Genomic DNA, 16,509 nt, shown 5'->3' with positions numbered 1-16,509 from the left:
TAACCTTCATTATTATATTTTTGAAAAAATTTTCTCAGCATTATACTCTCAACCAAATGTCTGACAATCTCCTATGTTCATATGGTCCCCCAAACTCCCGTCAATTTATTGGGCAATATTAATCCCTCCTCCCACCCCTAGACCCCTTCAAGCCCACAAAGCCCCACCCAAAGGTATCTGTATGCCCCCATTTTATGCCTTCCTGTACAAATACTTCCCTCCAGCTTATCATAGAATTCACCCATGTAGGTGTCAGCTTACATCCTTCCTCTACCCCCCAATTTCTTTTAAGCCTATCATCCATTCTCTAGCTCTCTGAGGCAGACTGGTTTACTTATTTCATATCATTGAGGTCATGTAGTATTTGTCCTTCAATGCCTGGGTTGCTTCACTCAACAAAAGGTTCTCAAGATTCATCCATGTTATCACATGAGTTTGTAGTGTATTCATTCTTAAAGCTGAGTAGTATTCCATTGTATGCATATACCACATTTTATTTAGCCAGGCACCTGTTGATAGACATTTGGGTTGATTCCAACTTTCGGCAATAGTGAACAATGCTGCTATGAACATTGATGTGCATATATTGGTTTCTGTCCTTGTTTTCAGTTCTACTGAGTATATACCCAGCATTCGAATTGCTGGATCATATGGAAAATATATGGATAGTTTTGAGAAACCTCCAAAGTGTCCTCCAGAATGGATGGTTCCTTCTTCATTCCCACCAGCAGTGTATGAGTGTTCCGAATCCTCCACATCCTCTCCAGCATTGGTAGTCTTCTGTTTTTTTCATAGCTGCTAATCTTATGGGAGTAAGATGGTATTTCATTGTAGTTTTGATTTGCATTTCCCTAATAGCTAGAGATTGGAGCATTTTTTCATGTGCTTTTTTGCCATTTTTATTTCTTCTTTGGAGAAGTGTCTGTTTAAATCTTTTTTCCCATTTTTTAAATGAGTTGTTTGTCTTTTTATTTTTAAGATACAGGAGTTCTCATATACACAGATTGTAAGTCTCCTATCAGATACATGGTTAACAAATATTTTCTCCCATTGTATAGGCTCTCTTTTCACTTTCTTGACAAACTCCTTTGAGGTGCAGAAGGCTTTAATTTTGAGGAAGTCCCATGTATCTATTTGTTCTTTTGCTGCTCGTGCTTTTGGTGTGAAGTTCATGAAGCCATTTCCTATTACAATTTACTGTACGTGCTTCCATACACTGCTTTCCAAAGTCTTTATGGTCTTGGCTCTTATATTTAGGTCTTTGACCTATACTGAGTTTATTTTTGTATAAGATGTGTGTTGGTAATCCTCATTCATTCTTTTACACATGGATATCCAGTTCTCCAGGTATCATTTGTTGAATAGGCCTTTTCTCCCATTTGAGAAGGTTTGGTGGCTTTATCGAATATTATATGACTGTATATATAAGGATATATAGCAGAACTCTCAATTTGGTTACATTGGTCAGTGTGTCTCTCCTTGTGCCAATGCTATGCTCTTTTCAGTACTGTAGCTTTGTAGTATATTTTGAAGGAAATTAGTGCATTTCCTCCCATTTCATTTTTCTTTTTCAATATGTCTTTGGCTATTCGGGGCCTCTTTCCTTTCCAAATAAATTTCATAGCTAGTTTTTCTAGTTCATTATAGAATGCTGTGTTGCTTTTTATTGGGATTGCATTGAATGTGTAGAACAGTTTTGGTAGGATATACGTCTTAATAATATTTAGTCTTCCTATCCATGAACAGGGAATATTCTTCCATTTATTTAGGTCTTCTTTGATTTCCTTGAACAGTGTTGTATAGTTTTTTGTGTATAAGTTTTTTATATCTTTAGTTAAATTTATTCATAGGTATTTGATTTTTTTATTAACGATTTTAAATGGTATTTGTTTCTTGATCTCCTCCTGAGTTTGCTCATTATTAGTGTACAGAAATGCTACTGATTTTTGCACATTGATCTTATAACCTGTGACTTTACTAACTCACTTATGTGTTCTAGAAGCTTTATTGTAGACTTCTCAGGGTTTTCTATATATAAGAGCATGCAATCTGCAAATAACGAAATTTTGACTTCTTCCTTTCCAATCTGAATGCCTTTTATATCTGGTTCTTGCCACAGTGCTCAAGCAAGTACTTCTAAGACAATGTTAAATAGAAGGGGTGATAGTGGGCATCCTTGTCTTGTTCCTGATCTTAGAGGGAAAGATTTTAGGATTTCACCATTGTAAATGAGGTTGGCTGTGGATTTTTCATATATTCTTTATAATATTCAGAAAATTTCCTTGTATTCCGATCTTTTGAAGTGTTTTTTCAAGAATATGTGCTGTATTTTGTCAAATACTTTTTCTGCATTTGTAGATATCATCATGTTTTTTTTTCCTTCAAATCGGTTTACATGGTGTTTTACATTGATTGATACTCTTATGTTGAACCATACTTGCATACCCGTTATGAACCCCACTTAGTCATGGTGTATAATTTGTTCAATGTGTTGTTGAATGCGGTTAGCAAGTATTTTGTTGGGCATTTTTGCGTATAGGTTGATTAGAGAAATTGGTCTCTAATTTTCCTTTTTTTGTGGTGTCTTTGTTTGGCTTTGGGACTAGGGTAATGTTGGCATCATAGAATGAGTTAGGCAATGTTCCTTCTATTTTGATGTTTGGAAGAGTTTCAGCAAGCTTGCCGTTAGTTCTTTCCAGAATGTTTTGGAAAATTCACCTGTGATGCCGTCTTGCCCAGGGCTCTTCTTAGTTGGGAGGATTTTATTGACTGATTCTATTTCTTTACTTGTGATTGGTTTGTTGAGATCGTCACTTTCTTCTTTCATCAATAGAGGCTGTTTCTGTGTTTCTAGGAATTTGTGAATTTTCTCTGAATTGTGTTTTTTGTTGGAATGTAGTTTTCTAAAGTAACCTGTTAATGATTGTCTTTATTTCTGTGGGGTCAGTGGTGATATCTCCTTTCTCATTTCTTATTTTGTGTATTTGCATCTTCTCTACTTTTTTCTTTGTAAGTCTAGCTAAGGATTTGTCAATTTAACTGATCGTCTCAAAGAAATAGCTCTTGGTTTGGTTTATCTTTTCAAGGATTTTCTTATTTTCTATTTCATTTAGTTCTGCTCTTATCTTTGTTCTTTCTTTCTTTCTTTCTTCTTCCTGTGGGGTTACTGTGTTGTTTGTTTGTTTTTTACTAATTCCTACAAATGTGTAGTTAGTTCTTCAATTTTTGCTCTTTCTTCTTTTTTGAAGTATGAATTTATGGCTAAAAATTTCCCTCTCAGTACTGCTTCAGCTGCATCCCATAAGTTTTGGGATGTTGTGTTATCATTTTCATTACTTTAAAGGTAATTATTAATTTCTTTTGAGATTTCCTCTTTGACCCACAGTTTTTCTAACAATATGCTGTTTACTTTCCATTTCTTGTTACGAATTTGGGCCTCTGGCCCTTGCAGATTTCCAGCTTCACTCTACTGTGGTCAGAAAACTTATTTTGTATGATTTTGATTTTGCTGAATTCATTGAGCCTTTCTTTGTGGCCTAGCATATGGTCTATCTTGGAGAATGATCCATGTGCACTTGAGAAGAATATATATCTTACTATATTCAGGTGTAATGATCTGTATATATCTATTACGTCCATCTCCTCTAATACACTGTTCAAAGTTTTTGTTTCTTTATTGATTCTCTTTTGAGATGTCCTGTCCAAAGTTGATAGTGGTGTATTAAAGTCCCTCACTATAATTGTAGAGGCATCTATTCTTTCACTTAGTTTTTCCAGTGTTTGCCTCACATATTTGGAAGTGACCTTGTCAGGAGCATAAATACTTATGATTGTTCAGTCTTCTTGAAAGATTATCCCTTTCACTAATATGTAGTATCTGTCTTTGTCTCTCACAATTGTTTTGCATTTAAAGTCTATTTTTTCTGATAATAATATAGCTACTCCTGCCTTTTTTGGTTATTGTTTGCTTGTAAAATTGTTTTCCAGCAATTCAATTTCAACCTCCTTGAATCCCTGGATCTAGGATGTGTTTCTTGTGAACATAATATAGATGGGTCATATTTCCTTACCCAATCTTCTGAAAGTCTGAGTCTTTTGACAGGTGAGTTTAATCCATTGACATTCAATGTTATTACTTTCAAGGAATTATTTATGTTACCCATATTTTCTTTGGGCTTCTGTTTGTTAATTTTTTTTCTTCTCTTTTGTCTTTTTTGTTGCTCTTACACTCTCCTCCAACTCTGCGTTTCCTGTTTTTTTCTTTCTTTCTGCAGAACTCCCTTTAGTTATTCTTGAAGGACTGGGTTCTTGTTGGCATACACTTTTAATTTCTGTTTATCTGCGAATATTTTGTACTCTCCATCATTTTTGAATGCTAGCTTATCTGGGTAGAGTATTCTTTGTTGGAAATTTTTTTCTTTTAGTACCTTGACTATTTCACACCACTGCCTTCTTGTCTCCATGGTTTCAGATGAGAAATTAGCACTTAAACTCATGGCACCGCCCTTGTATGTGCTGTTTCTCTTTTTTTCATGCTGCTTTAAAATCTTCTCTTTATCTTGAGCATTGGATAATTTGACAAGAATATGACTTGGATAGGCCTATTGGGATTTATGGTGTTTGGGGTGTGTTGTGCTTCCTGGACATGTACATCCATCTTGCTCAGTAGATTTGGGAAGTCAGTCTTTATTTCCTCCAACAGCCCTTATGTTCCCTTTCCCTTCTCTTCTCTTTCTGGGGTGCCTATAATACATGTGATTGTGTGTTTTGCATTGTCATTCAGGTCCCTAAGACCCAGCTGGATTTTTTCTATCTTTTTATTGATCAGTTCTACTATGTGTTTTGATTTCCGATGTACTGTCTTCCATGTCAACTAATTCTCACCTCTGCCTCTTCTAATTTGCTGCTTTTTGCTGAGAGTGTATTTTTGATTTCTTCAACTGTGGTGTTCATCACCATCATGTCTGTAATCATTTTGTGTATGACTGCAATTTCTTCTGAATTCTCTCAGTGTTTTCTTCATTTTGTTAATCTCTTCTTTTACTTCATTAAGTTGGTCTCTAATTTATTTTTTGAGAGCTTTAATTACTAGTCTGATGTTCTGCTCCTCTTCCTGGTTTTAGTTTGTTGATTGGATTCGGCCATGTTTTCCTGATTATTGGTTTATTTTGTAGTTTTTTTGTTGCTTTCTGGTCATCATTTTATCTTGATGGGTTTTTTCAGTTCCTTAGCTTCTTTATTTATTCTTGGGGATTAATTAGTTGTTGTTCTATCAAAAGTGTTATATCTTCTCTTTTATACTTTGTTCTTCTTACTCTCTTTTCTTATTCCTGGCTAAGTTCACTTTGAAGGAAAATATTAGGGCCAGGGAAAGCACATTGAGTAAGAAAAAATAATGTATAAAATGATACTGGTAATAAATGTTAACAGGGCAACAAGGTGAGATCTAGGAGAATGGATATTATTCTCATGTAAGTTGTGTAGAGTTATAGCTGTAAGTATAGTACCTATAATGAGACAGTCAACTGAATATGGGGAGGAACATAGTATGAATTGAAAGGCCAGTGTTATCATGAGAGAAGGAAAGAGAAATAAAGACAATAATATAAAGTGTGGATAAAACACAGAAAACAGAACAAAGGTATTAGAAATAAAAAGTCAGACAATTTGGGGATCAAAGAAAGTACAGTGGAATGTAGGAGAAAGAGTAGATGATTGAGGATAGGAAGATGTAAAGGAAAGGGCAGAGTGTAGGTGGCCAAAATCAATACACACAGAAAAGAGGAAATGGAGCATCTGGAAACACAGCAAATGTGACGTGCCCCCTGCAGAACCTAATATATAAAGAAAATAAAATAAAAAAAGAAGAAAAAGTGGGAAAGAAGAAAAAAGGGGGGGGGGGACAAAGAAAAGGGGATGAAGCAAGCAAGCAAATATAAAAAGAGAAAAAAAGTCAATAAATGAAAAATGACCTTGGGGGATAAAATGGAAGAAAAGACCATGAAACAATGCAGCAGTAGCAACCACACCAAAAAAAAAAAAAAAAAAGAAACAAAGTTTCAAGCTAGGATTTCTCTTTGCAGTTAAATAACATGCTCAGGGATCTGACATTCCCCTTTTTTCCCTTCTTCACTTCTCTCTCTCCCAGGGTAGCAGGAAAGCTGCATGAAATGTCCAGTAGGAGACTCAATTGGGTCCTTTTTGAACCAACTCAACACAGAAGACAATGACTCGTTATTTCCAGCGTGAGAGCACCTACACCTCAGCAGAAACCCCAAACATGCTATTGGAAGTTTGTATAGCACGTCCTACAGTCCCTCCCCCTTAGGTGTGCTAGGGGAGGTCTAATTGATTTTCTGACTCCACCTTCTCCTAGACAAGTTTCCTATCCCAGGACGTTTAGGAAATTGGGCTTTCTCAGCAGATTCACCTCTCCTTTCTTCCCAGACTCTCCCCAAGTCAGCTGGTACACTGCTCCAAGCTCAAAGAGAAAAAAAAAAAAAAGAAACAGAAACAAAAAAACGTGGAGGGCTAGGGTAATCAAGGACCTCAGACAAACCTCAGGGCCCAGTGGATTCAGGAATGGGAAGTCCGTGGTATTGCAGACTCAATGTATGTGAGTCTCTGCAGCGTGGGCTACCAGGGTTTAGGGGATATAGACCTCGGAAGCACACATCCAGTAAACATGGGGTACTTTCCTTCATTTACTCAACATAGATGATATTAGTATCTTTAAAGTATTGTGTTTTGTGTATATATATAAGTGAATACAATAGATCCTCAAGCTGTCTTCATGAATCTAGTCGAAAAGATGATTGCATGGCATTGTACTGTGAAGGGAATTAATGGTGCAATGAGAGAATGAAGGGGAATGTGTACACCTGGTTATAGCAAGTAGGGAAAAAGGAAAACAAGAGAAGGTACCTGGAGAATGAGCAGGAGTAGTGCAGAAACTGGCCCTTAGGAGTAGGCAAGGGAAAGGGGAAGAGAAGTAGAAAAGATATTTACAAACATTGTGATACCCTTAGCAAAGGCCCTGAGGTTGCCAGGTACAGGGTGGAAATAGAATCACCGGAAATGAATTAGGAGGGAGAAGATGTGAGATGAGATAGTCCCTGGTCAGATTGAACTGATGGTGTAGTTAACTTACAGCTTTGATCTTTATGCTAAGAACAAGGAAGGCCATTGGAAGATTGAAAAGAGGACTGGGAGCTGTTTGTTAAAAAGGCTGTCATTTTGGTAGCACATTATTTAGAGGATAATTAACAGCAGTGAATTATATAGGTAAAAGGCAAAACTTTAGGTTGCATAGGTTATTAGTAAAAAATAAAAGTAAATATAAAAGATTTTATGATAACATGAAACACAGTGAGCTTTTTTTAGACAAAAGACTACAATTAATAATGCAAGTTTAAGAATGTTCTTTCATGTATTATAGCTAATGTATGGCATGTTTTATAAAAGGTAATTATAGGCTGCTAATAATAATAACCATTGGATATATTTCACAGGCATTTTTATTGGGTGTTTTAAATGGAGTAATTCATATAATTTGCTTATTATGGTGTCTAGAACATAGACTCCTTCATTAAATTCTGTCTACTATTGTAAAAATATAGGACATTATACAATGGTGCTATCATCAGTTGTAATCAATGTTTCATACCAATGGGAGCGTTTGGTGGTGGGGTGCTATAGTGAAGTCCTGTATTTTCTGCATGAATGTTCTGAAAAACTACAATTTATTTAATTTAAAAATTCATCTTATATATTCCCCAAATGTAATGGATGTGCAACAATGATGAAGGAGTTTGTTGATATGGGAGTAGTGGGGTTGGCGAGGTGTGGGATATGTTGGAACCTCTTACATTTTTCAAAAATTTTATTTTATTTAATTTTATTTATTTATTTATTTTTGTCTTTATATATTTTTAAAGTTACATTCAAAAAATATGAGGTCCCCACATACCCCCCTCACCCCACTCCTTCCCCTGTAACAACAACCTCCTCCATCATCATGAGACATTCACTGCACTTGGTTAATACATCTCTGAGCACCAATGCACCTCATGATCAATGGTCCACACCACAGCCCACATTCTCCCATAGTCCACACAATGGGCCATGGGAGGACATACAATGTCTGGTAACTGTTCCTGCAGCACCACCCAGGACAACGCCAACCCCCGAAAATGCCCCCACATCACATCTCTTCCTCCCACTTCCTACCCTCAGCAGCAACCATGGCCACTTTTTCCACACCAATGCCACATTTTCTTTGATTACTAATCACAATAGTTCATGTATAGAATGCACAAGATAATACAATTGAACAGAACAGAGATCACTGACAGTGAGTCTTCTCCTCCTTCTATCTAACATACATTTCATGGCTTTCAATCAGCAATCAAGTCTCCCACTTCTCCAGCAAAAATAAAATATTTCCCTCTGTAACCTGGTGCTTTTCCTTCACTCAATTTATAGAAGTTTCCTTAGCAGAAATCAATATTCAAGGACTCTCTTCAAGTTTTCCCTTAAACAAAACATTAAACAGTACTTAATTTTCACAGATAGAAGACAATTTGCTGATTTCTATTTCTTGAAGCCATTTATAGATTCTTCAGTAATAAATTTAGATTTTGATGAGAGCAGATTTATACTCTCAGCTAGATTGAATCATTATTGTTTCCACATTTTTTAGGGTCCTGGAGAAGAGCATCATTCTACTAATAAAACTAGAAAAATCCTTTTTTTTTCTGAGAGAAAAATATGAGATGCAAGAATTTTGAAGTAATTAAGATCTAGAAGAACATAGCAGATTTGAAACAGTCTCCATCACTCACTCATAACATATGCTTATTTTTTTTTCTTATGGAACTATGAACCAATGAGGTATATTAGTAAGGAAACAGAAAAGATTCTTAGGAGATTTGTTAGAAACACAATCACCCTCTCTCCTTAATTACACTCAAAGTATAAGTAAATTTGTCATCCACCTTTGTGATTACATGATATGGTGGAAGGTCAGTAGGATGGGATGGCTCTTTTATTTTATTTTATTTTTTGTCTTTTCAATTCTTAATTTTTTTAAAAGACACTTCAATTACATAAAACATTACTGAGAATATATAGGGGATTCCCATATGCTCTACTATCCACAGACCACATTTTTTCCCATATTAAGAACATGTTCCATTAGTGTGGTACATTCATTGCAATTGACAAATGCATTTTGGATCATTGACACTAAGCATGGATTAAAGTTTCCATTGTAGTTTACACTCTCTTCCATTCAATTCTGTTAGGTTATGGCAAAATACATTATGGCCTTTATCTGTCATTATAATGTCATTCAGGACAATTCCCAAAGTCCCAAAAATGCCCCCTTGTTACACCTTATTTCCTTCTTCTTGTACTCAGAAACGCCAGTGGCCACTGCCTCCACATCGTTGGTATTCCTTCCATTCTCTCTCTCTTAGCATGCTTTTCTCCCTCTTTCTGGTTTGTGAGCCTGTACTCCAGAAAATGGGAAACTAGCAGGTATCATGCCTATTAACTAGTCCTCAACTAGTACTAACTGATTGCAGAAAGGGGGCACATTTGTGGAGTCAATAACTTCAGGGGAGTCTTCCTGAGCACACAGTGTTCCTGATGATAAAAGAATAATCACCTTTCTAAGACGGCATGTTTTTCAGTGTTTTCTATACTTCCAATTATTTGAAAAGCATAACTATAACGTCTTCAATACAATGAGTGTGCAAACTTACTATATTTTTTTTCTCAAAATTAAAAAAAAAGATTTCTGTTTTTTTGGACATTTCTGCTTAAAGAAAATAAATCATACAGGTGGACATTTCTACTTTAAGAAAATAAGCCACACAGGTAAAATTTTTGGTAAATGAACTGATTGCAAAAGAACTTTCCTATAGGATAGAAATCTGGGAATTTATCAAATTGTTGGGAGTGAGAACATCAATGGATAAACATAAACCTCTAGTGCATGTATAACTTGGAAAAATATGATTTATAATATATTTTCCCATGGGAAAATTCGATTGTTTATTTGATTAAATGAAAATAAAATAAACTGCATAGAAACAATTTACAAGTCCAAAAAGACATCAACTTTATATTAAAGCTGCAGTGGCAGGTAAAACATTTCCTTGCTACCTTCTCCTGCCTGTTCTGTGGCACACAGTGATGCATTCAGAAGCCTGTTTACTAGCACAGGAGTTTTTTTTTTTTCAATCCATTTCCATTGGTTCTTGACCTGTTTGCAGCCTGTCAAGTCTACAGCCTGCGGTGTAAAATTTAAGACTTCAAAGTAAAAGCCAAAAAAGAAGTAAAAAGAAAGCTCACTCATCCCCCAAAAGATCTATTTTTCCTAAATGTGAGGGAAATAATTTCACAGTACCCTCACTTTTCAACCAAATTGGTGGGACCCATGTTGAATCTGCATTACCTGCTTTAAAAAGGGTAGGAGTGAGCTAACACCCAGACGGCCTTATAACGTGGTTTCAGTGGCCATAGGAGTCATTCGGTTGGTGCGTATTCCCCACATCATATCTGTCTTGGACATATTAAAAAGCAAAATGTTTAACTTAATCATTCTATATTGTTTGCAGTAACCTGTAAAGATAGTGCCTAAGAAAGATTTTGAAAAACTGGTTTATGTGATAGTTTATTTTGCTGGGACACATGATTCAAGAAATGTGGAGTGAGCTGGGTCTTTTACTTGCACAGGAGATACTTCCAGACAGAGATGACAAGCTGAAGATTTTTAATTCTCAGATTATGGTGAAATCAAACACAGAAATTTTATAAGCCTGCATGAATGAAATATCCTTCTTTGAATATTGCAGTTCTGATGTGGATATGACTTAAAAAAAGCAGAGCCTGAACCTGTGAGCTAATAAATTACAAAAATGAGACTGAATTCACAGGTTTCCTAAATAATGTGAAGTGAATACAAATTTTTCCCCAAACACTGCCCCCAGCTCAGAGCAATCACAAATCCCAAAATGGCATTCTGATTTGCCAGTTGTAGTGATGGTCCTTGAGTCAAGAGATGGATGAAGCATTCACCTTAGCCTTTCTCCTAAAGAACAAAGTAGGTCTACATAAAAACTTGAAGTTATGTCTTACTATCTGGGTTAAATAATTGAAGAAAACATAGTTGTAAATGGGGAAAGCATGCATATTGCCTTTTATGATCCATAAATGTGCACTGTTTTTATAGGAAGTGCCAAGAGAAATTTCCTGGAAATTTCCAGTACCTATGAAAATAACTTTTAAAGGAAAATCTTAAATTCCTGGAAGAATCACATAAATTATTGAGACCATCAATTTTTGAAGAATCAGGGACTGTTAAGTAGAGAACAATTTCACTTATTGCATCATTGGAAATGAGCAGAAGAAAGGAGCAAATTGGAGTTGGAATGTGATTATTGTAAACCAAATCAGATGATGTCTCCATTTCGGGATGTGACATCTTTCTGGAGTAAATGATTGAAAATTCTGGCATCTGCTCCACAGCCTGTGGTGTAAGATTATTTTTCACAAAATCATATAATACAATGAGTTGCTTTCATCCTGTAGTGACTTCAGTACACCTTCATCCCTCCAGAACCTGCAATAATTGTATATGTATCAAAGTATCTTTGCTAAATATTTTACTCCTGAACATCCAAGCAGCAGTTTCTGCCTTCAATACTGATTCCAGGGAAAACAAAGAAAGATCTCAGGATGTAAAATAATTCAGAAGAAACAGGTGTCCTTGATATACAAAAATTAAAGAAATTGAATTCTGAAAATCAGGTAAATAACAGATTATCTCTGTAGTCACTTACAAAGTTTCTAGGTTTAGACCTCCCAGTGTTTGACCTCTGTGTTATGAACATTTTTGTAAACTTTACATAAAGAGTCCTTTTATAGAGAGAATGTTTCTCAGTTTTTTTTAAGCCCTGCTCTATGTCCTTGTTTCTAAGACTGTAGATAAAAGGGTTCAGCATGGGAGTGACCACCATGTACATCACTGAGGCTATTGCAATTGACCTTAAGTTTTGGGTAGCAGCAGAGCTAAGATATACTCCAAGCCCTGTACTAAAAAACAAGGTAACTACTGAGAGGTGAGACCCACAAGTTGATAAAGCTTTATACTTGCCCTCCATTTGTTGAAATTCTTAAAATGGAGGATGCAATCTTAGAATAAGAGAAAAGGATTCCAATGAGTGGAATAACAGTGAAAAGCCCACTTTCAAAATACAGCACTAGTTCATTGAGGAAAGCGTCAGAACAAGCAAGTTGGACCACCTGGTTAAATTCACAGAAAAAATGGGGCATTTCCAACTCTGTACAAAAAGATAATCACAAAACCATCAAGTCATGCAAAAGGGAGACCAAAGCACTCAATAACCAGGATGTCAGCAGCAGAAGGGCCAATGACCTGGGGTTTCATGATGACTGTGTCGTGCAGAGGGTGACAGATGGCCACAAAGTGGTCGTAAGCCATTATAGTCAAGAGGGAGATTTCTAATTGCCCAAAAAGCATGAAAAAAAAACATCTGGCTGAGGCAGTTTTCATAAGTTATAGTTTTGTTCTTTGTCTGGATGTTCAGTAGCATCTTTGGGACAGTGGTAGAGGTAAAACTGATATCTGTAAAAGAGAGGTTGGAGAGGAAGAAGTACATGGGTGTGTGAAGGTGGAAGTCAGTGATGATGGCCAAGATGATTAGCAGGTTCCCAAATATGATGACCAGGTACATGGACAGGAACAATCCAAAGATGAGAAGTTGCAATTCAGTATCATCTGAGAGACCAAGAAGGACAAATTCTAAAACACGTGTTTGGTTTTCCATGTACCAAATGAAACTCCTAAAAGAGTCCAGAACAATGAGAATATAGCCACAAACAATGACCCACAAATGACCATAAATTCTATGAATATGTATATATATTAAAATCATTAATTCCTCATATATATATATATAGAGAGAGAGAGAGGGAGATCTAGTTTACTTTAATGGAAAATGTCAGAGAAAACAAATTTTCCTACTTCTCCTTAATAATTTTGGGGACTAGCTCTCCTTGTCCATAATTGGAAATATATACTCATGGCAGTATTTTCCACTACAAATTGTCTTAGAATTTATTTTATTAAGCATACATTTTAACCAATAATTTTGTACCCTTTGATGAAAATGGTTGAAATAATGTTTGTTGGTAATGGTAGCATCACATTCACATGAAATTAATATTATCAAATTTTACTGAAAAAAATGTGGTCAATGTCAATCATACATTTATAAGTCAAATGAAAAGTATAAAATTTCTGGAATAAGATATACAGAAAATCTAGGGACCAGGGTTTGGAGATGAGAGTTTTGATCCAATAGCCAAATCATGAAAATAGAGAGAAGAAAATGTGTAACTTTGGCTTTATTGAAATATAAAACTGCTACTCTCTGAAATAATTGATGAGGGAATGAAAAGAAAATCAACAGCATTAGGGAAAATACTGAAAGAACACATATCTGATAAATTCTTTGTATTTAAAAATATAAATACCTCTTAACACCCAACAACAAGAAAGCAAATACACAATTTAAAAATTGGCAAAAGTACTAAACAGAATCCTCACCAACAAGATATAATGTTGGCACATTAAGCATAAACAAAAAGAGGCTCAACAACATTTGCCATTAGGAAATTGCAAATTTGAAACCACAATAATATTTCACCGCATGCTTATTAGGATAGTTAAAAACCTAAACACTAAAAATAACAATTGTTGGTAAGGGTGTGGCACAATATAATCTCTTGTTCATTATTAGTGAGAATACAAAATGGTAGAAGCAGAAGACAGTTGAACTGTTTCTTGTAATACTAAGTATCATCTTACCATACAATTCTGCAATTGTGCTCTTAGGTACATATGTGGCTTACATGAAAACTTAAGTGCACACAAATACCCATCGGTGGATGTTTCTAGCAGACATATTCATAAACTCCAAAATCTGTAAACAACCAAGAAGTCATTCCATAGGTGAATAAACAGTGTGCTATACCTATACAAAGCAATATATTCAGAGTTAAAAAGGAAATGTTCCATCTATCCACAAATGGGAGGATGAATCCCAAATGACTGCTGCAAATTGAAGTAAATGAAGGTAAAAACATTACATAGATGTGATATAAACCAAGATACAAATTCCCCTCTGGATAAGACAAAATAACCCAGACTAATCAATGATCACTTGTTGACAGGGTTTAGTGAGAGGAGAAATGAGGTGAATACACGAAGCACAGGTGATATTTTTAGAGCCGTGAAAGTACTCTGTATAACACTGTAATTGTAAACACATGACATTATGCATTTGTAACACAAAGAGTGAAAATCGATGAATACAAATTAAAAATTCATTTAGAAGGTTAAGGGAATCCCAGGATGGCATGCAAAATATTCAAAGCCATCTAACTGTTTTACAATGGATGACATGCCCTCTCTTCCGGGGATGTGAGAAAGCTGCTGAAAGAAGTAATACTGGACATGAATAGCATCTGATAAAGGAAATCAATGCACACTGTACATAAGCCCTGTACTCTACTTGATAAATTTATATGCCACCGGAGTATGGGTTAACAGTTCTTTTACTTTTGTGTCTGTGTCAATCAAAGAAGCAAATGGGTTGCAGGTGAGGTAATATACTTCCAATTGTGGAGTGGAAGTTTACAGATAAGTAAAGAAGGGAGGCTAGACTTTTCTCTGTGATAATGATTTAGAGGTAGATACATAAGTATGAATGCACGTGTAGGTTAATATAGATCAAGGGGATTGCATGTAGAAATATGTATTCATATGTTTACATGCACACATATTTCCTTAGTCTTTCAACAGAGAAGCCCTAGATGTCCCAGAATTAAAGAGCAAAATTTATTATTTGACTATGGACAATATTATTATAACCATGGAAGAACTCTTATCATTGATGTAAAGGCAGTGGCTGCCAGAGGTTCTGAGGGATGCCAGAGGGAATAATAGGTATAATATAGGGGTATTTTCAGGACATTGGATTTGTCATGCATGACACTGTAGTGACAGATACAGACCATTATATATTTTGTCATAACTTACAAAATTCTGTGGGACAAAGTATGAACTAAAATGTAAGCTGTAGTCCATGGTTAGTAGCAATGCTTCAGTATGTTTTCATCAATTTTAGTAAACATACCACAATAATGAAGGATGTTGTAAATGTAGAAAATTTGGGGAGGGAGAGGGAGTGATAATATAAAAATCGCTTCTACTTTTTCAGTAACGTTTTTGTAATCTAAAGCTTCTTTAATATAATTTTTAAAATATATTAAATAAACAAAGGAGTAGAACTTCGGCCTTGCTTTTTAATGCACCGTTCTACAGTACGAGGTGCCTTGGAGAAATGACTGATTCTAGTACTGGGGAAAGGCATATACAAGAAGAGCCTGGAGCATCTTATAGTACCAGAAAGGAAGTAGGTGCTAAAATAGTACTATCAGTAACAAAGTACATCAGAGAGACACAGGGCATAGTTGAAAGAGCTCCCACGGGGAAAAAAATTTGAAAAAATAATGAATGGAATAAATAAAATAGTATTACTGCTCACCCAAAGTATCAAATGAATGTCATGACTCCATCCTGATACAAATAAATTATTGCCTAAATAAATAAAAAGAAACAAAGCTCTTATGGGGAAGTATTCCAATAATTTATGCATATATTCCTCTCTCAAGGAGGTGGAGCATACCTCCCACTCCTCGAATTCCTCTAGTGATGTCTTACCAAAGGTGACACCTGGGAAGGCAGAGACATTAGGAACTTTACTCTGGAGGAAACTCATAACACTGTTGATCACAGTCAACATCAACTGTGATACCTGACATTAATAGGATGCATCGTGGATATGATGTGATGAAAACTGCACTTCACACCTGGTGCCTTCCTCTAAGCACACATAATCCCATTCTAGTATGAGAAAAATATCAGACAAATCCAAATTAAGATACATTTTACAAAATGCCTGCCTGCACTTCTATAAACTATTTAGCTCATCAGAAACAAGGATGGTTTGAGAAACTGTCCCTATAAAAAATAGACTAAGAATTTATGACAAATAATTTTAAAACACTATTCTGGATGGGTGTTATCAATGAAGGGGAAAGTGCATGCATGGTTTTGGAAATTCTCTGTACTATCCTTGAAAATTTTTGTAAATGTGGCAGTTTAAAGAGTTAAGTTTATTAACAAGCAGAATTATTGGTGAAATGCAAAAGAAATAATAGTGAATTATTCTATACATTATTATTCAACCTCGCACAGTTTCACTCCCCACACCTTTCCAATATCCACTGTGTTATTTCCATTGCTAATTATCTCTCCAGGAATTTGAGAAGAGGAATAGTCACAATGACCCAGAGTGAGCTTTGTAATGAGGAAGCCATTTCATGAACTTCTCTAAACCCCGCAATGACTCT

The 16,509-nt window shown here is 35.5% G+C and overlaps 1 pseudogene; it reads right to left on the bottom strand.

The window, feature by feature from the left end:
* Positions 1-11,813: 11,813 nt before the first annotated feature.
* Positions 11,814-12,857, bottom strand: LOC139437910 (olfactory receptor 7A17-like; annotated as a pseudogene).
* Between the last annotated feature and the right edge of the window lie 3,652 nt (positions 12,858-16,509).

The sequence above is a fragment of the Dasypus novemcinctus genome, chromosome 30, assembly GCF_030445035.2.
Source record: "Dasypus novemcinctus isolate mDasNov1 chromosome 30, mDasNov1.1.hap2, whole genome shotgun sequence".
Classification (NCBI taxonomy): Eukaryota; Metazoa; Chordata; class Mammalia; order Cingulata; family Dasypodidae; genus Dasypus; species Dasypus novemcinctus.
The sequence above is the reverse complement of the archived record's forward strand: the minus strand, read 5'-3'. Positions and strand labels throughout refer to the sequence as shown.